At 48.4% G+C, this 24376-nt stretch overlaps 1 protein-coding gene across 1 annotated transcript in view; it reads right to left on the bottom strand.

Annotated features, from left to right (window-relative positions):
- The window catches only part of DNAH17 (dynein axonemal heavy chain 17), a 160970-nt gene extending 148458 nt beyond the window's left edge, over positions 1-12512 (bottom strand). The window contains exons 1-2 of the mRNA XM_029210802.1: positions 11862-12512; positions 2419-2629 (exon numbers count right to left, since the gene is read on the bottom strand). The gene's annotated coding sequence lies outside the window, so the exon portion shown is untranslated. The remainder of the gene's footprint in view (positions 1-2418; positions 2630-11861) is intronic.
- Positions 12513-24376: the final 11864 nt, after the last annotated feature.

Raw genomic sequence — 24376 nt, 5'->3', positions numbered from 1 at the left:
TCAGAGTGCAATATCAGTGACTATCCAGCCCAAACCTATCCGGGCAGAACAGGCCAGGCCAGGTGCGTCTCCAGAAAGAGAGAAGGGAACCAGGAAGGATGCAGCACAGGGGACCACAATGCAGAGGCCGGACCTGGGAGCCCCTGACGGACCCCCGACCGCAAGGGTGAGAGATGGGCAGAGCCAAAACATCCCGCTGAGGAATCACCCCCTTCCCCATTCAGGTGTCACAAGTATGCCCAGGACCCGCGGGGGTAAGGGGGACTTCAGTCCTCTGATCACATGGTCAGCCCTGGGCTTTGCCCTATGGCTGTCACACAATGCCCACAAAGGCAGCCCAAGGGCCACACAGGCTGACCCAAGGGAGTAACTGAAAATGAAGGGAAATGGCCCCCCTCCCCACCCCATGCCCATGAGTCAAGCCCATGGCCAGTGCAGCAGGTGAGAGATGAGGTGACCCCAGATATGTGTATATTTTTTACCGCAATTTTAAAAAATTAATGTAATACATGAACAACCATTGAATTGTACACTAAATGGGTGAATTATATGGCATGTGAATTACATCTCAATGAAGTTTTTCAAAAAAAGATATGTCCAAGTCCTGTCTGCCTAGAACCTTACATGACCTCATTTGTAAAAAGGGTTTTTGCAGATGTAACTAAGTAAAGGATTCTGAGTTGAAACCCAACTCCATTTAGGGTGGGGCCCAAATCCAAAGACTGGTGTCCTTATAAGATAAAAGCAGAGGGAGATTTGAGACACAGACCCAGATGAGGCCATGTGAGGATGGAGACAGAATTGGGGTGATGTGGCCACAAGCCAAGGAATGCTTGGGGCCACCAGAGGCTGGAAGAGGCCTGGCAGGACCCTCCCCTACACCTCCAAGGACAGCACAGCCCTGCTAACACCTTGATTTCGGACTTCTGGCCTCCAGACTGTGAGATGTTTTAAGCCCCCCAGTTTGTGGGGCTTTGTTGGCAGCCCCAAGAAGGGAGAGCCATCAGGAGTGACCAGAACTGGCCAGGTGTAGTGGAGGGAACCATCAGCCTGCCCCAGGACCAGGCATGGGGGGCGGAAAGCAGCCCTGGGCAAGTGTCTGAGGCCGCCGACCTGGAAGAGGGTATTAGAGATGAAAAATCTGGGCCCCAGTGACGTGGAAATCTATCTAGTCATGAGCCCAGATGGGAAACTGAAGATTCTGATTTTAAAAAGACAGTATTCCCAGGGGCAAAGATTCAAAATATTTTGAAGAAGAACACTCCACAATTTGAGGTCTTTAGAAGAATTATAAGAACAGCATTTTTAGACTTTAAGTGGGGATTTCTGTGTGTTTACACTTCAGTTTTGGGAATCACGAAGATAGCGATCTGAATGGAGATCTGGAAATACAGTTTCCAATCTGGTTTTGCTTGGCCTGACGGTTCCCAAACAAGCCTCAGGACTTACCATTTTGGCCAGATTCTTCGCTGGTCTCCCAATTGTCATATGGATGAACGTGATCGTGGGGGAGCGCCGTCCCCTCACCAGCCCCAGCAGCAGAGTTGCCTGAGTTACACCACCCCACAGAGATGCAAACCCAGGAGCTTCATCGGTCTGGTGTCTGTGCATGTGGTTCTCAGAAGAAAAGCAGGATGACCCACTGATCCAAACACACACCTGGGACAGGAGGCAGCTTCTACTCACGAGTGGACGCGGGAGGGCAGTGAGCCCAGTGGCCTCGGGCTCCCACTCCCCAGCCACATCGCCGGGAGACTCTCTGCCGCTTACCTGCCGGGTGAACTGCTCACATCACTATACCTGTCTGGGCCTGCACTGCAGCTGTGGGGCCGAGGCACCGGGCAGGGCTGGCTCTGGGCTGTTGAGAGGTTAAATGCATTGGAGCCTGGCCTGGCTTGGGATGAGCTCCATCCGTGTTTGTCCTTGTTCTCATGATATCACTAAGGTCCCTCTGTGCTGAGCGGAAGGCTGGAGGCCCGGCATTCCTGAGTCCCCCTGATGGCACCTGCACAGCAGATTCTGCCTCTTTTGCTCCACAAGTGAGCAAATGGAGGCCTGGCCGGCTCACACCTGTTGCAGGTGTGACACTTGCAGGGCCCTGCTTTTCTCTTCCCTGGGGTCCGCCTGCCCGCGAGGCCTCTTGGGGCACATGAGCCAGGATTTGGGAACGTGTACGGAGCTTGCAAACAACCAGAGACTCTTTAAGGCAAACCAAGGGGTCTCGGTTTCCTCATTCTGTCCACCCCACAGGGCTGACCAGGGCCTGCTGTGCTGAACGGAGGGAGTGGGCCAGGAGGGGCCCAAGCATCCCCAGCCCATCCGACACATCCTGCCTGACCAACCAATGACCCAGCAAGTGGACACCCTCTTCCTTTGGAAAAGAGGAGACAAGAACCTCAGAAAGCTGATTTCAGATACCTGAAGAGTCGTTCAAAGGAAGCAGGGTCAGGCTGCCTCGATGGCTGAAACAGCGAGAATGCGGCCCATAGGAAAAGCGTCAGGAAGGCCAGCTCGCCCCCAGTGAGGGGGATTCTTCTCACACTCAGGCTGTCAGAGGACGCAGGGAGACAGACGGGCTCAGGGAGAGGGTTTTACTCATCCAGGGCCATGGCTTTCAGATTAGCAACACCTTTTGGGGAAAAAAAAGGAAAAAATTCACTGGACTTCATCAAAATTTTAAATGTTTGCTCTTTCAAAGACCCTGTTAAGAAGATGAAAAGGCAAGCTAAGACTGGCGGAAAGTATCTGCAAAGCACGTATCCAGTATCTAGAATAGATAAAGAACTCTCAACACTCAACAGTAAAAAAAAAAAAAAAAAAAAATCCGATTAGAAAATACGTCAGAAAATGAAGAGATATTTCACTGAAGAGGCAAACAGATGGCAAATAAGGACATGAAAATACATCCAACATAACTAAACCATTAGGGAAATGAAATATTAAAGCCAAAAAGAGCTATCACTGCATACTTATTAGAACACCTAAAATAAAAAATAATGTTAATGCCCAGTGCTGAACGTGCAGAAAAACTGGATACCTTCTACATGGCCGGTGGGAACGTAAAATGGCATAGTCTCTTTGAAAAAGTTTGGTCGTTTCTTTAAAATCTAAACAGACAGTTATCATATGACCCAACAGCCGTAGTCTTGGGCATTTATCCTAGAGAAAGAAAACTTATGTCCACATAAAAACCTTATATGATTATTTAGAGCAATTTTTATTCAGAGTAGCCAAAAAGTAGAAACAAGCAAAATGTCCTACAGTAGAAGTAGGACGGGTAAACAAACTCGTGCATCCATACTGTTGAACGGCGCTTAACAGAAAGAGGGAAGGAATTACTGATGTATACCACAACGTGGATGGATCTCAGGAGCATTATGCTGAGTAGAAAGGCCCATCTCCGAGGGTCACATAGAGGATGATTTTATATAATTTTGTCAAAATGACAACATCATAGAGATGGAAAACAGATCAGTGCTTGCCAGGGATTACAGGTGGTAGGGGACAAGGTCATGGGTGTGACTATTGAAAGGATGTCTGTGAGGAGATCTCTGTGGTGAGGGAACACTCCTGTATCTTGATTGTGGTAGTTACATAAATTTATACATCTGATAAAATGAGAGGACTATACATACATTTTATGAGTGTTAATTTCCTGGTTTTGATATTATACTACAATTACGTAAGATGTAACCACGGGGGAAAACTGGGTGAAGTGTACACAGGACCTCTCTGTACTATCTTTACAATTTCCTGTCAGTTTATGAATGTTTCAAAAAAAGGTTTTTTTAAAAATATACAATGGGAGAGATGATAGAAGGTGAAATATTCTATGGTTCTTCTATTTTCTGAGAGTAGATGAGAAATATTCATTCCTTTTAGACAAAGTATTCACAATGTAAGGCTAACTAAAAAAAGAATACACATCTATGTAGCTTCCAAACTAGTGGCGGTAGGGATGAACTAAAGAAAGCTCAATTAAAAAGACAAGAAAAGGGACTTCCTTGGTGGTTCAGTGGCTAAGACTCCACGCTTGCAATGCAGGGGCCCAGCTTTGATCCCTGGTCAGGGAACTAGATCCCACATGCCGCAACTAAGAGTTTGCATGTCGCAACTAAAAGATCCTGTGTGCCTCAACTAAGACCTGGTGCAGCCAAATAAATAAATAAATATTAAAAAAAGAAAAAGACAAGAAAAGAGGAAAACATACGAAATGTGGAACAAGAAATTTCATAATATGGTAGATACGAATCCAGAATAGTAATTATGATTGTGAATGGACTAAATTTGCCAGTAAAATGACAGAGGTTATCAGATGGGACCAAAAAATTGATAGCAAGCTACATTTTAATAACAAGAGATTCTGTTTCATTACAGAAAGATCGAGAGTAAATATGAGAAGCAAATACTACCAAGAGGAAGCTGGTTTATCCTATATTAGTGGGAGGTGATAACCAACTTCTTCTTTTGAGACATTCATAAATTGACAGGAAATTGTAAAATTTAAGGCAACGAATGTTCCGCAGAAAAACCTGTACGTGAATGTTCGTAGCAGCATTATTCATAATAGCCCAGATGTGGAAAGAACCCAAATGTCCTTCACTGATGAATGGATACATAAAATGTGGCACATCCATACAATAGAACAGCATTCAGCAATAAAAAGGAATGTTACAACGTGCATGAACCCTGAAAACATTATGTTTAGGAAATAAGCCGGTTACAAATGACTTCATATATATGATTCCTTTTATATGCAAAACCAGAATAGACAAATCTCGAGAAAGTGGATTGCCTGGGGCTAAGAGAATAGTGGGGGTGGTAATGGGGTGTGCCTGCTAATGAGTCTGGGATTACTTCTAGGGGCAAAAAAAAAGTTCTAAGATAAGATTGTGATAACGGATATACAGCCCTGTGACTCTACCGAAAACCATTGAATTGCGCACCTGAAACTGGGTGAATCGTGTGTTAATTATATCTAAATAAAGCTGTTTTTAAAAATAGACTTAAAAAACCCCAAAGCCCAGGCCACACCCCATTTCCAGGATTCACATTAGAATCTATTTCTAATAGAGTCACATACTTAATTCACATTAGAATTGGGACTCAGCCATCAGTCCTTTTAAAAATTCCCGAGTCATTGCAACGTGCAGCCACCTGGAGCATCAATAGACCAGGTGACAGCTACGTTTCCCCCGAGCCCGAAAACCCTCAGCTAGACTAGGTCCCCAGGCCTGACGCTCACTCTCACATGGTGGCAGACACTCTATGCGGTGCACGACCTGGCTAGGCAGAAGCACGATGGCACCAGACACCATAAACGCAGCCCAGGCCACTCAGCGCTGTCAGCTGACATTGGACCTCCCACCTCTCTTGCTTTGGGTCTCAAAGGAACAGCCACTCACAACAATGGTCGAAGTGTTCTATCGTCTCCTGGGAGTGAGGATGTGGGTGTTCCCAGTGACGCTCAGATTATTCAGGGCCCGTAAGACTGCATTCCAGCCTCCAAAACACCTGTAGCTGTGGCGGCGCTTCCGCGGCAGGTGGAGAGTCCAGGGAAAGGAACGTGAGCCGCAGACGTTCCACTACCCCCCGGGCCTGGCCTGCTCATTGGCGGAGGAACCAAGAGATCCTGGGAAGGTGACAGCTTCGGCAGAGACCCAAGTCCCATGCCATACTGGGCTGGATAGTGCCCCCCAAAGATGCACATCCACCTGGAATTATGTGTGAGACTTTAGAAAAAGAGTCTTCGTAGATGTAATTAGTTACATGGGATCCTCCTGGATAAGGGTGGGCCCTAATCCAATGAGAGTGTCCTTATGAGAAAGCAGAGGCACAGAGGGCGGAGGCCATGTGGCACAGAGGCAGAGATCACAGAGATGCAGCCACACACCGAGGATCGCTGAGGTTTGCCAGCAGCCGCCAGAAGCTGGGAGAGGCAGGCGGGATCCTCCCCTTCATTCCTTTAACTCCTGTTTCACACACCAGGGCCGGTCCTGGACAACAAGAGGGCCCGATGATTTCTCACTGTGGACCGGGAAGGAAAGAGGAAAGGGAAAGGCTTCGAGACTGGAGGCTGCCCGACGACACCCCCGCCTTTCTCTCCCTTTCAGAACTCTGCTTCCGGAGGGAAGACATCACGAGGAAGAAGAGCACGTTCGTATGTTCTGCAAGGAAGGTGGTCCTCAGCAGTAACTGAAGACACTGCACCACTTTGCTGTCCCTCCCGTGCCCCCACCCCGACCCCAGCAGATTGTCCCACGTGACAAAGGACAGCAAACTGTGTGCTGGGGGCCGGGGTGAAGTTCCCCCCTACCCCCGTAGGGACAAGATCGTCTTCCCTGAAGCCTGAAGGGCGTGGGGTTCGGCAGAAGCACCTCCCTCCCATGAAGGTAGCCGAGAGACAGAACCTGCAGGTACGTCAGTGCCGGGGTGAGCAGGGCCAGGCAGAGGCAGGTCCCACCACCCGCCCGCTCATCATGTCAAGGTGGGCAGGACAGGGTTCCTCAGGTTCCTGTGGACCCAGGGAGGCCACAGACGTGGCTAGAGGACCAGCCCCGCCCCGCCAAAGTGTCACCCACTGGATGGTGAGCTGGGAGTTCTCCTTCTCGTAGGAATGAGAGGGGTGGCTGAGCAGAGCCTCTGTAGGATCCCAACACTGGGAGGCTAGGGCAGGAGAGGACAATGCCCAAAGACCGCCTAAGGACGATGCCTAAAGGAGAGGACGATGCCTAAGACAGGAGGGGACGATGTCACCATGTGACGCCAGAGAAGTCACCAAGAATCGGATGGGAACCTGCAACCCCACAGCCTGCAGCCAGCCGTGGGCACGCACTTCTCTGGGTGACACCCTGCGGCCCGGCGCCCTCGGCAGTCTGCAGGCGTGGGTTCCTGGGACGGGAAGGGGACGGCGGGCTGCTGCATTTTTCTCCCCGGAAGCTGCGCCTGGGCTTGGGAAGAGCCTGGACAGGATGGAGGCTGTGGGCTCACAACTGAATGGGCTCAGATGTTTAACTAACATCTGAGAGAGAAGAAGCTTTAAACCAGATGCTGTTAGAGGGAAATGCCTGACGGAATTGTTTACTGGGTTAAAGGGAGTGAAATTTAGTTTTCTTGTTGCCAAGCAGGAATGAGGGCCTGTCAGAGAAATGTCTGGGCAGAGACGAGAACAGAATCACATGTCTGCACACAGTGGATTGAGAGCTGGCATCCCACACCTGCTCTAAGACAGACAGATTGACATCTACGTGCTGAGCATGGAACTCAAACAAAAGGACAGCAACCGTCACAGGATAAAGAAAGAAGGAGTTAATAAAGAAGCAAACACGAAGGACCAGACCTCCCCAAGCCCCAGGAAAACTCATCCTAGATCTGAAAATGAGACCAAGAACTAGCAGTTTGAAAACAATAGCAAGACGAGCAAACGTCTGGCGAGATTAATCAAGAAAAAGAGAAACCACAAATACACGTTAGGAATGAGAACATAAGTTCTCACTGCAAATAGGAAGACGGAAAGTTAGATATTAGAGAGCTGTAGGTATCATTTCATGCCGATAACTTGAAATTCTAGAACAATGTTTTGAGAAACATGGTCTCCTGACGCTAGGTTCATCTAGTAAGTGTTTCAAGTGGACAAACATACACACATACAGCCTTAGAGATTTATCACCATGATCTGCATCGCAACCTGTTTCAAAGAGAGTCTTGCTGAGATTAAATATGTGCTTATAACCCCCTGCTTCCTAAATATATGTGGGAAAAGGAAGGGAACGTGTGGGACGTGTGGGCCAGGCCGCGGAAGAGTTTTTGTGGCCTTGATCCTGGCTCTCACCTGGATGTTATTTATTTATTTATATTTACTTTTAAAGTTTTTTTTGACGTGAACTATTTTAAAAGTCTTTATTGAATTTGTTACAATATTGCTTCTGTTTTATGTTTTGGTCTTTTGGCCGCGAGGCATGTGGGATCTTAGCTCCCCAACCAGGGATTGAACCTGCACCCCCCGCACTGGAAGACGAAGTCTTAACCACTGGACCGCCAGGGAAGCCCCGTATAATTTAATCAGACAAAAGCAAGTTTAATTTGCTTTGATTTTGGAGCAAAGGCAACAACTTGGTCACCCACGGCAGCCAGGAGCCAAGTGGTCCACCCCCAGCCCTGCTGCAAAGGAGGAGCACAGAAAACCAAACGTAAGGCATGGCCTCAATGAGGACAATGGGAAAGAAAAACATCTCTTTTCGATAAAACCAGTTTTTACATCCCTCTGTCCAAACAAGCTGCCCTTTCACAGCTGGCCCCTTCTCCTCTGCCAAGGTCCCAAAGCCATTTCCCACTCTCCTTCAATGACCCAAGCTGAAATTCTACCTTGTCTTCCAAAATTTAATTGGAGTGAAAATCAATTCATAAAGCTTCCTGGACCCACCATCTCCCCAGATCTGAACTCCCTCCCCCAGGTGCCCCAGCATCTCCACGATGCCTCCTGAAGAATCCTTTCCAGGGGTCCTGGGAAGGATGGCCTGGCCCTTCCTTAGGGCGAGGTTCTGTCGTGCTATTCCTGAATCTTTTGTCCTGCCTTCCTGCTTAGGTGTGCTGAGTCCAGTTACATGATATCCACCTCCAGCCATTTTCTACGTGTTCTAGAGAACATGTGTTTGCCTACGTAACTAACAAGAAGGACAGGCCACACTGGAGGCCCAATCCTTTGGGGCTCCCTAAAGATGCCAGTATCTTTACAGAGTAAAGAAAAGCCCCCTTGTCAGTGCAGACTCTGGACAGAGCAGTCTATGTGGTGTGGTACAAGGCCTTGGGACACCTGACCCAGACTCAGATTTGCTGCTAACTTGTGGACATGACCACATGCAAATCATTTACTCGTGGGCTGTCTCACCTTTCTGTACTGAGGTATGAGGAACTTTGGGGTACACTAAATGCTAAGGTTCCTTCAAACCCCCCAAATTCTATGTGGACTCTATTGATGTATCTATTGATCTGTTTCTCTATCTGTAGATCATACATGCTTTATGTTAGTTTCAAACTGCGTGTTTCCCCCTCCAGACATCTGTAACCAGCTGATAACCTTTCCGAGGCTCCCAGAACATTCCGAGATGAGTGCCCACAGCCGATGAGCCTGTGGACACTCTGGGATGTTCCCAACCAAGCAGGCCTTGCCCATTTCTGAAAGTGTGGTTGACAAGGATGGACCAGGAGAACAAGTTAGGGTCAGAGTTGGTCTGAATAACTTTGGATCACGTAGAGATGAACCCCAGCAAAAAAGGCCATTAAAAATGTAAACAAACAAAGTACCAGAACATTCCAAAGGCTTGAGGAATCCATCTGTGCATGTGATTTTCACTAATTTGAGGTGGAATGAGGGAAAGCCAAAGCTACTATAGCAGAAAACCATACAGAGTCACTATTTCAAAATAGTTTATATTAAAGTAAGGCATTTGACCACAGAATGATCTCGCTTATATCTGCTTCAATTCACCTAATAAAATACTGAAATCACTCTGTAATTTCCCATTCAGGTGCCTAACTAAACAGAAACTTTTCAGGGCAGACCCTTGCTTTCATGTGGGGGAGTCTATCCATTCCAAGGGACTGGCAGGGCAGACCAGTTCGTCCATCAAATGAGGAGGGAGAACCAGGTTGTCTTAAAAAATCTTTTTCTGGTCCTAAAATTCGTTGGGTTTTATAAACCTACATTAGCTTCTCTCAAACAATTCTTGTAGCATAAGAAAGCTTATCCTAACAGGTCTGGTTTTGAATCCCAACCCTCCCATTTACCAGCGGTGCAAGTGGCGGTAAGTGAGCTATGCTTCCTTGTTCTCAGCCCTCTCTTCTATGAAACGGGTACAAACCCAGTGCTTAAGGTCGAGCACTGCAGACGGGCTTCCAGTAGCAGAGAGCTCCTCCAACCTCGAACACCCTCCAAAAGGCCATACCGGTGATTTCCATTTCCCCTTGACAGTCTGGAATTTTGTGATGTTCTGTGTTCCATTGGAGAGTTTCAGCACAGAATCTATGATCGTGCCAAGACTTCGCACTTCCAGCCTCAAGGTAAGTTCCGTTCTCCCCCAGTCTTTGGAGGCTGGGGCTGAGCTACAACATTGCATTTTACTACAAGTTTCCTGGAAGGCAGGACAACATGGGAATGCAGCAGGATAATACTGGCTATGTGAAAAAGGAAGGCACGTCAGTCCTTCAAGACGAAAAACATTTTGGTATCTTTGCTTGGCAGGGGCCTCATAGTGGGGCCCACAGACCAGCTTTAAGGAAGGGACATCAATGAAATTGTAAGAAAGTTTAGTGGATCCATGATGTATGCAAATTCTGGGAAAGCCACCCATAGCTTTTAGCAAACACACAAAGAGCCTCAATCGCCAGGGACCACAGCCACGCTCAGATGATCCAAGCAAGTCAGCCTGTGCCAGAGCTTGGTCTTTTCTGCAGTGCGTTATATCAGGGTGTGTATCAACGTCGGGAAAACTTCCTATCGAAGTTAACCCTCAAAAGGACAAACCAGGTGATGACTGCATCCTCCTGAGTTCAGTGACACAGCCCTTGTGTGGTTCCCGGGGAAGAATAGAAAGTAAAAGTGCTTGACAGGTGAAGACTGGAGCAGGCGAGAGTCACCAATGGAGCTAAGTCTAGAAGGAGGTTTCATGAGAACAGAATATTCTATTCTATTTCTTGCATCATCTCCAAGTGTCTCCTCCCTGATTGCCTATTAGCTGCAGGGAGAATAATGAAACAGCGATTATGCAGTGGACCAGGAGGGTCAACACCCACATCACCAGTGAGGGGCGCTGGACCTCGTGCCTCCCGATGGGGTGCCCTGTGCTGGATGCAGCACTCCCTATACAGGGTCCTTCCCAAAATGCATAACCCCCATCTAATCACGAGGAAACGTGAGGCATACCCCAAATGAGAAGCAATCTATTATTTTTTAAAAGGCAGGGGTGAGGAGTTACTCTTAAAAAATGTCCATGCCATAGTAGAAAAAGAAAAGCCATAGGAATTCCAGATTAAAGGAGGCTAAGGAAACAGGACAACTAAATGCAATGCCTGATTCTGGACTGGATCCTGGACTGGAGGGAAAATGCTATAAAGGATAGTACTGGGTCAACTGACAAATTTGAATTCAAACAGTTGATCAGACAAAAGTGTTGCAACCGTGTTAAATTTACTGATGTTGGTAACTATACCGTGGTTTTACGGTTATGTAAGTGGATATTCCTATTCTTAGGAATTATGCACAGAAAGGTTTAGAGCTAAAGGACTGAGTGTATGCAAGTAAACTTTCAAATGATAAAGAGAGAGAGAGCGCGCACACAATAACACAGCAAAGGAGTGAAATATTAGCAGGTAAATCTGGCCATACAGGTGTTCTTTATACAATAATTTTTGGTAACTTTTCTGTACTTTTGAAATTATTTCAAAAAAGAAAACAGGGCTTCCCTGGTGGCGCAGTGGTTGAGAGTCCGCCTGCCGATGCAGGGGACACGGGTTCGTGCCCCGGTCTGGGAAGATCCCATATGCCGCGGAGCGGCTGGGCCCGTGAGCCATGGCCGCTGAGCCTGCGCGTCCGGAGCCTGTGCTCCGCAACAGGAGAGGCCACAACAGTGAGAGGCCCGCGTACCGCAAAAAAAAAAAAAAAAGAAAACAATCATGTCAATGGGTTTTCCCCTAAACTCCCACTTAGATTAGACTTTTTAACTATATCTGTGTAGGAAGAGACAGGATCAATATAACATTACCTTTTTGCATATTATTGCAAAACATCCCACTTGCCAAACACATGATAAGAAAATGAGTGTCTTAGTCACACAACCTGGAGAGCACTAGACCGAGGTGCTTACCTGAGTCCAAGACTGGCTTGAGGGTGTCCCAATCATCAGAATGGCACGCAGGTCCTGTGCACCGTGTGCTGTCTGGGGACCTTGGGCACCGCCTCTCTGTAGTGTCCTGACCGTGCAAATGTCTGCCTCCAAGGAGCGTCCTGAGTTTACTTAACCAAAGAAATAATATGTTTATTATGATAGTAGGAAGTCAGCAGATCATCATCGTGATTTCTTACATGAAACGCCAGACAAATGAAGGGCACTATGCACAGCAGAGTGATAGCCACGTGGTATTTACCCGGTAGAGATTCAGTGATAATGATGGAAGTGAAAGCGTGAGAGCTGGCTGCACCTGGGGGATAAGCTGCCCTGCCCTCAGTCTGTTCAGATTGTGCACAAAGGTGATGCAACGGCACCGGGACCCACCAGGTGTTTAAGGAGAAGGGCTGTAGCTGCCTAATCCAGGGGTAGGGAGGGGAGCTTAGCGAACAGGTAGCACCCATCAGGTGGAGAGAAATGGGTCAAGGATCAGAAGACAGGGGTGAAACCCCAGAAACGGCCTCCTTCTTTCTCCTTCCTACGCTGCTTCTCCACTTATATCTTCAGGTCACCTCCATCCTTACAAATCTGGACTACTTTAAGAGTCAGAACAACCAGATAAGCTACTAACGCACCTGAATCACATTCCCTTGGGTTACAGAAAACAAGTTCTGATAAACTAGTCACACAATCCTGTCCGGCATAAAGCAACCTGTGACTTATGGTCATGCATTCATTAATGGTCTTTTATTCAACAGACAGGTCCCAAGGGTCCTCTATGTGCCAAGCATTGTCTAGGAGCTGGGAACCCAGAGATGACCCGAAGAGGCAGACTCTGCTCTCATGGAGCTGACAATTTAGTTTAATGGATTAAATGACCATATCACCTTATCCCTCATGAATGCAGATACAAGAACTCCTTAACAAAATATTTAACAAATTGAATCCAGTAATGCGTTTTTAAAAACCATGGCCAAGTGTGTTTTATCCCAGGGGCACAAAGCTGATTTACCACTAAAAATATTATTCAGTGTAACTCACCATATTAATACACTGAAAGAGAAAAATCATATGAGATTCTGCACCTATGCCGAATCTCCATTTAACAAATTGATTTGTTAAACCATTTAACAAATTGAGCACTCATTCATGAGTAAAACTCTCCACAAAGTGGGAAAAAATGAGAACACCTTTAACCTTTTTAAGATAAAAAGCATCTCTGAAAAACCTAAGACTATCACCCCACCTAATGATAAAAAAACAGAATGCTTTCTCCTACGATCAGGAACGAGGCCAAGGGGCTCATTTTGACCATTAGTTCACACCGTACACAAACACTAACTCAAGACGGATCAGACCTAAACATAAGAGGTAAACCTGTAAAACTTCTAGGAGAAAATGTTTGTGATCTTGGGTTAGGCCAAGGTTTCTTAGAATACAAAAGCACAAATCATAAATGAAAAATAATTGATAAAATCATTTCATCAAAATTAAAAACGTTTGCCCTTCAAAAGACACTATTAAAAAGTTTAAGGGACTTCCCTGGCGGTCAAGTCGTTAAGATTCCGTACTTCCATTGCAGGGGGAATGGGTTCGATCCCTGGTCGGGAAACTAAGATCCTGCATGCCGCACGGTGTGGCCAAAAAAAAAAAAAAAAAGTTTAAAAGCAAGGCCTGGACTGGGAGAAAATATTTGCAACACATATATCCAACCAAGGACTTGTATCCAGATTATATAAAGAATGCTTACAACCCTTTAACAAGAAGGCAACCTGAACTTTTAAAAAAATGGGCAAGTGACTTGAGCAGACATTTCGGCAAAGAAGAAATACAGGGAACAAGCCAACGAACAGATGCTCAGTATCATTAGTCACGAGGAAAATGCAAATTAAAACCACCATGAGATACCGTCACACACCCATTTAAGTGGTTAAAATCAGAGAGACCAACAATACCAAATATTGACAGGGATGCAAAGTAACTGGGACTCGGGTCATTGCCGCTGGGAATGTGAGGGACAGCTTTATTTGGAAAACAGTTCGGTGGTCTCCTTAAAGATGCCCATGCTCTAAGACTCAGCAACCCTGCTCCTGGGTATTTACAAGAGAAATGGAAACACGTGTCCACACCGAGATTTGTCTGTGCAAGTTCATGGCAGCTTATTCAGAACAGACAAAAACCTGTGGATGGATCGACAACAAAACACCTCCCAGCATCGGATGATTCACGCAGCAGTGTGGCCACGGGCGAGAAGGAAACCCAGCTGGTGGACCTCAGGGAGGGTAATTCAGTCGTGAGCGTTGGGGGCCAAAGATCTTTTCTCAACGTTCTTGTTCTTGGGATTTCTTGATGAGCCTGCCCCTCAGAACGGGGCTCCCTCCCCCTGCCGCAGCAGTGGATCACTGTTACTGGACACTTTCCAGCCTGGGCTGGGCTGGGCTGGGGCACCAGGCTATGGGGAGAGGGGTTCTCTGTTGCTGGGTTTGGGCTTCAGTCCCCATGTCCCTGCATCTCAGGGTGGGGTTTTCTCGTGGCCCTGCCCTTTCCAGTGGTAGGAGATCTCTGACGGCCTCTACCTCCCCACGAGGGGCAGAGGGTATCTGCTCCTCCAGCCTCAATGAGTCTCCACCTGTGCCCCGGGGGTGACAGGCTTTGTAGTTCTTTCCACAGTGGCCGCAGGCTTTTGTTCTGTCAGGAGAGGTTTGTGGGTTTCAAGGAAGCTTTCTCTGCCCTTCCTGCCTGCCTCCACTCTTCCTGTGAGCGCACGGGGAGGTCCCTGGGGTGGACCCGTCGAGTCTCAGCACCAGCGGTTCTCTCCCCTCCACCTGCCTGCACTGCGCCTGCAGCACTTGGCTAAAAGTTCCAGCTGAGTCTCCTGACCCACCGGGACCGCGGCCCATCTCCTCCCCAGCTCTGCCCTGTGACCCCGTCTCTTGCTCTCCTTGGAGACCTGTCTTTCTTAGATTTCAGGCGAGGCTGTCACCCTATAATCTCCGTTCCTTGATGGGCTTGGAATCATTTTGCAGACTATCTAGATTTCTCTTGTTAGGATGGCAGTGTGTCTCTTTCCAGCCTTCTGTGTCCTAAGGGGAAGCCAGAATACCTAACTTATTTATTCTAAGAAACTGGAAGGGGATCGGGAAGTGACAAAATGTGAACAGTCGGAAATACTGGGTAGTAGGAATATGAGCTTTTGTATTGTTCCTTGTGCTTTTCTGTAGTTTTAAAATTTCAACGATAAATATAAATAATATTTGTAAATAAATATAGACAAGAAATATTTATAAATAAGTACATATGATGCCAGTTTACAGGCAAAATGGACAGAGTGGTGGGTAATGTGGGGACCCACCTCCTTCGATTTTGGGCATCTGAAGTTGAGGGGGGGCAGCCTTGTGGGACTGAGTCCTTCACCTGTGGGATCTGACGCCATCTCCGGGTAGGCAGTGTCAGAATTGAGTTCAGTTGTAGGACATCCAGCTGGTGTCACGGAGAATGCTCGGTTGGGGGCAACTCCCACACATCTGGTGGCAGAAGCGTCACAGTGAAGAGTTGTGTGTGAACATAAGGGAGAAGTGGGAAATGGGAGTTTTTCCAACACACCACCCACATCACATTTTCTGTCTGTAGCCATGTCCAGACCCAACCTTTGAAAGCTAAAGGTAAAGCTACAGGTAAAGTTATAAGCAATAATTGCTTGGAAAGTTTAACAGGGCCAATTACATAAGACACCCACCAGCCAGTGTCAGTATTTGTATGTAGCCTCATGCTCTTCACCCAGAACCTGTACTTATCTAAGGAACAGGCAAGGGCTATTTACTTGAGGTTTGGGTTCCGCTCCCTGGGAACTGACTGGCTGCCTCCAAGAAATATTTGGTGACTTGGACTAGCTCCTTGCTTCCTTATATTTCAATCCAGAGTCAAAGTCACCTCGTCCCCACGACACACCCCCTGAACTTCTGTTTCGGTAGGCTCCCCAGACCCGGGGTCCATCCACTGCACATCTGAACTTCAGCAAGGTGTTTCCCTGGCTGTGACATCTGGCATCTGCTATCCCCGTGGGGGCCCGCAGCCTCTGAGGGAGTCCCCTGGCACCGCCGAGCAGACCCACAACTGTCCCCCTCGAGTGCGCGGGGAAGGTGGCACCCGACGCCTGAGGGAGGGGTACCACGCTAAGATGCTAGCGGCCATCAACGGGCAGATACTTTACAGGTGTGGGTGGATTTGGTGCCAACCTGAGTCAACTGCGTATACGTGCCCGGGAAGAGCTGACGCCATCTGGGCAGGCCGAGGAGTTCATAAAGTTAGTAAAGCAGATGAAAGGACGTGAGGTCCAGCTCTGCCCCCGCACATCTGCCCAGACTCACTTCAGTGAATTCCTTCCCAAGGGGGCTGCTTCCCATGTTTCTCTTTGCTGTCTATGTAAGTCAGGGTCTCCAGAGAAACAGAAGCAACAGACCACAGAGCCTGCTTCCTCTCTCTCTCTCTCTCTCTCTTTTTCTTTCTTTCTCTCTCTCTCTCTCTTTCTCTCTCTCCAGCCCGCTCTCTCTCCATCATGAGAAGACACAGCGAGTAGGCAAGACAGCCTCACCAGGAACTCAACTGGTTGCCACCTTGACTTTGGACTTCCCGCCTTCAGAACTGTGAGGAATAAATTTCTGTCATTTAAACCGCCCAGTCTGTGGTATTTTTTGTTACAGTAGCCTGAGCAGACTAAGACAAATAGATCTATTTAAAGAATACCTATTCTTTAAATAGGTATTGAGCATATAGGGAGCAGACACAGAGTGAAAAAGCAAACTTTGAAATGCAAGGCTTCCTCCTTTCGCAATCCATTCGGGCGCCCCTGAGTTTGGCGAATGCAGGCTCAGATGGGGGCTGTTTAACCTGGGGCCGTGGAAGGGACCCCACCGACTTTGCACTTGGGGCTCCCTCTGTACTTTTCTGGGAAGAACATCTGTAGCTTATATTAGCTTCACAGAGGGGCCAAGGCCCACAGGTAATAAGAACCACTTCCCTCGAGGTTCTGGGTGATACAGATACATAAGCTTTTGCCAGACATGCACCTTTCCCTGCAAAGAAATGACAGTTTTTCACATGGAGAGGGCTGATTCATCAAGTCCAGCATTCTCAACAGGGGGTGTATCTTCACTCCTGATTCAGAAAACAGACTGAGACACAGCTTTGATTCCTAGAAGATGATCAGTGAGCCTTCAGATGGGGGACACACGATGCCTCTGGCAGAGACTGGCTTGAAGAGTGAAGGGGACACGAAAGGTACAATCTGGCTCTGACAGATGCTGCTGGAACCCTCGCTGGCAGCAAAACCTACCCAGACACGCCCCGTGGTGGTGTCAGGTCCATTTGGCTGCTGAAAGGAGGGCTCCACCCCTGATGCTCCTTCGATACAGGGTGACCTTATTAGAGGGGCCACGTTCTGCTGATGTCTGGGGAGATGGCGCTGAAGCAGACAGGCTGGCCTGCACAAACCACTCACCCTGGAGAGCCCACCAGCGTCCAAAGGCTGAGGTCAGCCTGTGGAGCACGTGGCCCTTGCAAAGGCGGGGCAGCAAGGGAAGCAGGGGCCACTTCCCTGTCTCTGGATGGTTCTCAAAACAAGCTCTCTGCTGAGAGTTCTCAGAATCATATCACCATTTTAATGACAGTGACAAAAATTGTGGTCTTATTTCCACATCATCTGTAGCGCCTATTCCTTCAAGAAGTGACATTCTCCGGCCAGTGCCCACAGGTTTTCAGAGGGTGTCCCCCCTCCGCCCTCAAACCACAGGGCTTCCAGCAAAATCTAATAAGGCAGGGAGGGGACAGAATTTCAAATTGTGACGATTGCTCCCAGGGCACTTTGAGAAAGGACTTCTCTGTCCTGTCAACCCATCTCAGGAAGCTTAACCCACAGCAGAAGGAGCTGCAAGGTCGTTTCCACAAGTGTCACGGCCGTCCCAGGCCCTCCTGTCCTAACAAGAGGCTGGGGTCAGAAGTGACGTTATCACAGGTTGCTAAATCTCAGAGCTCCCCCCGGGAAGCCACCCTGCATCTCTTCAGCGCTGGGTACTCTGCAGTAGATGGTTCCACTTCCCTTTTCAAATAGTCACAAAGAAAGCATTACACAACTCCTAAGAGACACAAAAGCAAGTGTCTGATAGGCCCAACAATGGACCAAGTATTCAGGCAATTTTTAAAGTTTTGTCCCTATTTTATTCACAAACTTCCTCTTTAAAAAAAAAGTGAATGAGCTTATAAATTCTAATATATACTATGGTAATGATAAAACAGGATAAAGGGTCAAAAAACACGATTAAGGGACTACCCCGGTGGCACAGTGCTTAAGAATCTGCCTGCCAATGCAGGGGACATGGGTTCGAGCCCTGGTCTGGGAAGATCCCACATGCCACGGAGCAACTAAGCCTGTGCGCCACAACTCCTGAGCCTGCACTCTAGAGCCCAAGAGCCACAACTACTGAAGCCCGCGTGCCTAGAGCCCATGCGCCGAAACAAAGAGAAGCCACCGCAATGAGAAGCCCGCGCACCGCAACAAAGAGTAGCCCCTGCTCGCCGCAACTAGAGAAAGCCCGTGTGCAGTCAACGCAGCCAAAGATAAATAAATTTATTAAAAAAAAAGACAAAACACGATTAAAAGTGGAAAGTACAGGCTATACATTGTATGATTCCAACTCTGTGACATTTTGGAACAGGCAGAGCTATGGAGACTGTAGGCAGTGGCAGAAAGATCAGGGGTGGCCAGGGGTTGGGGGGAAGTGGGGGTGAACAGACAGAGAACAGAGGATTTTTAGGGAAGTGAAACCTCTCTGCATGATACTATAATGGCGGATATATGACATTACACATTTATCCAAAGCCATAGAAAGTAAAACACCAAGAGTGAACCCTAACGCACACCGCGGACTCTGGGTGATGATGTGTCGATGTAGGTTCGTCAGTTACCCCCCGAGCTCTGGTGGTGGATGTTGATAACGGGGGAGGCTATGCAGGTGTAGGCGCAGGGGTTATGGGAAATCCTTGGGCCAAGCCCTCAATTTATTGTAAACCTAAAACTGTTCTAAGAAAATAAGTCTATTAACAAAAATAAAAGTGCAAAGCAGGATTAACAAGTCACATGAGGAAGTGTGTCCCTGACTCTGGGCTTCCTGGCAGCCAAGATGAAGGGCAAATCACACAGCGGTTCCCGGAGACCCCGACTTCACTTTGCTCAGAGTCACGAACAAGCGGTTCTGTGGGGCTCGTCCCTAAACCCCACAGGACAGAACCAGGCTCGGCGAAGCTACCTGTGTTCACGGGGCCCCAGCGGCTTTGTGGAAAGGCCACTCAGAACACTCCTGCCCCGTGGGCCTCACCCTAACGAGGCAGGGCTATGGTCACGGGGGGCCAGACTGGGTATCAGAATTGGGCCCTGAATCCAGACGTTTTCATTAAACTGGGAGAGCGTTTGGGTCAATACTCGTCCTCTCTGGCCCTCAGTCCCCAGTAAAAGGGCCCTTTGAGATCAAGGCCTAAGAGGCGGACGGCCCCCACGTAAAATCAAGCCACGAACAGTGGGAGAAGCCCCCGCAGAGCTTCCAGAAGGGCCTTTGGTGCTGGCCTGGGACTGAGCCAGTCTGAGTTCACCAAGCTGGTGTAAGACCAAGCAGCGCTCCCCTCCCCGATCCCCGTGGGTTGTTCTGTGAGCACGAAGTGAGGAAAGCTCCCGTGGATTTTGCCTAGGCTGAGAGACAAACCGCTGAGAAGTTAAAATTCAGGGTCATCATGTGAAACTCGGCAGGCCGCACAATTAAGAGCGTTACTTTCCAAACAGAAAAGAAAGAGTCAGCATGATGTGAATCATGATGCAGAGAGGCCAGGGGGCTGGCGGGGAATGGGGGGTGAGGGCTGGGAAGGCTCCTGGTGGTAGGGGTTGCCCAGCTGGGATCTTAGGGATGAGAAGAAGCATCCCAGGAAGATGCAGGTGGAGGAACTTCCAAGTGGAAGGCAGAGTGACTTGCAGGGCCAGGAGGCAGGAGACAGACGGTCCATGAGAAGTACTGTAAGAACCCAGAGGCTGGAAGGAAGAAATAACCAGGAAAGGTGCAAGAAAGAGCCCAAACTAGGAGGCGAGCAGGGCCAGAATCCCAAAGAAAGTGGAGCTGGCCAGAGAGGCAGTGACAGCCTTGAAGTCAGGAAGGGCCGGGCCTACCCAGGTCATCAGAGAAAGGTGAATGGACCAGATAAGGGCAGCGCCGGCCCAACGAACGCTGGCTTCTCCTGAGATGCCACCTGCAAGGGAGCGCCACGCACAAGGTCCAGGAGACGCTGCGTGCTTTGGACACCTGCAGATATGGAGAGGCTGCAGGAAGGGATGCTGGCCACGTGGCCCAAACCGGCATGTCCTAAGCCTGTTTGTGTAACACTCAGGAGCACCTGTTAACATCTGGCAGGATGCTAGTTATTTAGGTGGTAGTCGGGGATAGTGGAGAAACGAAGGAAAAGGCCCAGGACACAGGTGCTCAATAAACTGTAATTACGTCTTGCTTAAGAGCATAAAGATCGGAGGAGACTGTGTATGATAATCACTAAGGACGCTTGTCAGGAGGATGCTAAGCAGAATTCTGAACCCGTAGGAAACATAAACAGATGTGTTTCAACTGAATTTGTACAAAGATCTAATCCAAGAGTAGAAAGTAGATTTCGTGCGATGCAATGCGGCGAACCAAGAGGAGGACTAGATGAAGGAAGATGAGGCTAGTCTGGCTGCAATCACTCTTGTCCCTCTTAGTACGGGACACGAGTTCTGGTACCCAAGTCACATGACCGTCCGTGGCTAACAGGGCCGAGGTTTTCTACTGTCTTCTCTGCAGCGGGTCACACATAGCAGCCCGCTTGTTTTAACCAGGTTAGGAAACGGCTCGCTCCAGGTAGAAGCTGGAGTTGATCTAAACCATGAAAATCTAGCAGAACCCTCGGCTGGAAAGGAGAGAAAGAGACACTCCACAGCACAGACTTGACCACAGAGCTGCTTGTGGCTCGTCTATGCTGGGGCCAAGACCATCCAGCGAGGAGATCGTGGTCCTGTAACGTTAAGACAATGGCCTCCCCAGGAACCGCAAGGCAGAGTCCACGGTGTCAAGTAGCCTGAAGTGGCGGCTGGCCCCGTACTTTCCTTGCTGTGCCAACACCCGAATAACATATGAAAGAAAAGATACAGCAGAGCACTTCCTGCAGGAGCAGCATGTATCGCTTGCACGTGATCCTCTGCTCAGAGCGTTTCCCTTTCCAGCAAAGCATCTCTTTGGCGCCTTTGGGGAGGGCTCTGACGTTCTGCAGTACGGAGGCGCAGCTGCTGGGCACATCCACGCATCACGTTTTAAGTAGAAGTCTGTGCATTTGGCGCTGCTGTCCACCAGCTTGGAGTGAGGGGGTGAGTCAGCTGGCCCCTTGCTCTGGACCCCAAACTGGGATTTCACGCACGGCATGTGGAGGATCAAAGTTTCCCTGCTGGATGAGCAAAGGATTCCCTAGTTTTCAATAATAATGAAAATGATGATGATGATATAACTAAACCGAGCTCCATGTCCAGGCACTGGGCTAAGAGTTGCTACTGTTTTTTGGCTTTTTAAAATGTGCATCTCATTCTCTTATAGCCCAATGAGGTATGTGCTGTTACATATATGTGTACATGCCCTAGTGTGTGTGTACGTATACATGTGTTATCTATGCGCACATTTCCCAGCCCTGTTCACTGAAAGGGCAAAGAAGCAAAGACACCCCAGTAGCAATGAGCACACCTAGAGCCCAGATCTTGGTCTCTAAAAGGAACCAGCGCCCCTCAGAGAAATGGCTGACCCTGGAGCTGAGGCAGGGTGGGTACAAGGTGATCCCGAAATATTTTGTGATGCCAGGAAGGGAGTCAGTGCTAAGAAAATGCAGGGCATGACATGTCACAGGACACGGAGCAGATGGATAGGGCTCTCACTGGCCAAATCTGGGACATTTTGAGCATCAAATTCATTAAGGACAATGATATGTTACAGACCTCTAGAAATAGGAATCCACGCATCTGTGCCATTAACAGGCATATAAATAGGAAAAGGAAAGCCTCCTCACAGCCAGGATGCCGAAGGCCAACTGGTCACTGGAGGGAGCACTGGAGATGGGGCTCATCATTCTGCAGCCACCAGAGTAAAGATGTGCTAGGACAAGAATCACCCACGAGGGCTTCCCTGGTGGAGCAGTGGTTAAGAATCCGCCTGCCAACGCAGGGGACACGGGTTCGAGCCCTGGTCCAGGAAGATCCCACATGCCGCGGAGCAACTAAGCCTGTGAGCCACTACTACTGAGCCCGCGTGCCACAAGTACTGAGCCCACGCACCTAGAGCCCGTGCTCTGCAACGAGAAGCCACTGCAGTGAGAAGCCCGCACACCACAACCAAGAGTAGTCCCCGATCACCGCAACTAGAGAAAGCCCACGCGCAGCAACGAAGACCCAATGTAGCCAAAAATAAATCAATTAATTAATTTAAAAAAAAATCACCCACGAGGCTAAGTCTAGGGGAAAATGTTGACACGGAGCACCCCTGGGGCGATCAGAGCATAAGCTCAGGTGCAGGCATGCTGAGTGTGGGAGGCCCAGTGCCCCCCTGGGGGGTGCTGGGGAGAGACAGGAATCACACAGGCACATTTAAGGGCCCCAGATGGTTAGTAGCAGTTGAAACCATGTGACTGGTCACCTACCCAGGAAGCTTATGAGCACTAGAGGCTAGAGCCCCGGGGAATATCAGCAGGTGGTGGGTGGGCAGAGAGGCCAATGAAAGAGCCTGACGCTGAGCTGGCCAAGAGGTAGGTGAGCCCAGACTCGTCCATCAAAGCCGAGAGGAGGGAGTCGAGGTAGGCACTCGGCTGAGAAGTAAATGGCAAGCAAGGCCATAGATGCAATAGGACGAACTGTCAAAAACTCCAGCAACGTTCACAAAACTTGCATATGAATGTTCATGGTTGCATTGTCCAGAGTAGCCAAAAAGTGGAACTTACCCAATGCCCATCAATGGATGGATAAAAATGTGATGTACCCATAAAATGGAATATTATTCGGTTATAAAAGGGAATGAAGTGCTGACACAAACTACAACACAGATGAATCTTGAAAACACTGTGCTAATTAAGAGCAGTCAGGCACAAAGGACTACACAGTGTATGACTCCACTTCTATGAAATGTCCAGGATAGGCAAATCCACAGAGGCTGAAATTAGTGTTTGCCTAGAGCTGTGGGGAGATGAGTGAATGCTAATGGGTACAACAGGGTTTGTTTCGGGAACGATGATTATATTCTAAAATCATGTTCACTGCTGAACAACTCTGTGAATATACCAACTCACTGAATTGTACACTTCAAATGGGTGAATTATATGGTACAGAATTATACCTCACTAAGCCTGGTGTGTGTGTGGTGTGTGTGTGTGTGTGTGTGTGTGTGTGTGTGTGTGTGTATGCCTAGCAATGAAGTGAAGGAAGTGTAATGGCGCGGGACCTTTTGGGGCCTTCCTGGGACAGACACCCACCCTCCCCATGTCCTCCACCTGCCTCTTGTCTGGAAGAACTTTAGCCAAAGAATAAATTTAATCAGAGAAATGAGAAAATGCAGAAACAGAGGAAAATAGTCAAACAAGACAAAATAATAATAGTTCAACCATTAAACAAACTCGAGGACCTTTAGTTCCTCCTAAGGGCTATGGGTACTATTCTGATCCATGTCCTTTGAGCTGCTTTGCAGATACTGAAACCCCGACCAGGAGGAAGAAGTTAACTACATGATGACCAGAGCGTAGCCATGAGACATAAGCTGCTCCATCTTGCACAATTCCAAGAACTGGCCTCAAGGAAATGGGAACAAACTGACCCTGGAGTCGAAGATTAACTGAATCAAGATGACGCTGATCAGACCTCTGCGTGAGCAACTTCAAGGCTACTGTCAGAGCTGACTGTGCTGCTCTGCATATGGCCCCCCAACCCCGCCTGTGAACCCCTGAAACTCCCCTTTAAAAGCTCTTGCCCCCAGTCGACAAGGGGGAATTGCTTCTTTGGGACACGAGTCCACCTTCTCTGCAGGATTGCCAGCTTCCTCAATAAAGCTAGTATCTTTCCTTTTACCCAACATTTGTCTCTCGACATTGGATTCTTAAACGATGAGCGGCCAAACCTCAGTTTGGTAATGGAAGGAATCAGGGTGGTCGTTTAAGCCAGTGGTTCTCAAACACTACTGGGCACCAGAAGCACCTGGAGAACCTGTTAAACTGTGTCAGGCCCCAGCACAAGAGGCTCTAATTCCGTCAGTGTGGCGGGGGCCTGAGAATGTGCATTCCTAACCCATTCCCAGCTGTTGCTGAAGATGCTGACCAGGGAACCACACTTTGAGAACAAGTAAAACCATGGCAAGTGATGGCATCTGTTCACTGCTGTTGTTCTAAAACTGAGATGTAATTCACTTATC

The sequence above is a fragment of the Monodon monoceros genome, unplaced genomic scaffold, assembly GCF_005190385.1.
Source record: "Monodon monoceros isolate NGI ecotype Baffin Bay Population unplaced genomic scaffold, NGI_Narwhal_1 Super_Scaffold_9, whole genome shotgun sequence".
Classification (NCBI taxonomy): domain Eukaryota; kingdom Metazoa; phylum Chordata; class Mammalia; order Artiodactyla; family Monodontidae; genus Monodon; species Monodon monoceros.
The sequence above is the reverse complement of the archived record's forward strand: the minus strand, read 5'-3'. Positions and strand labels throughout refer to the sequence as shown.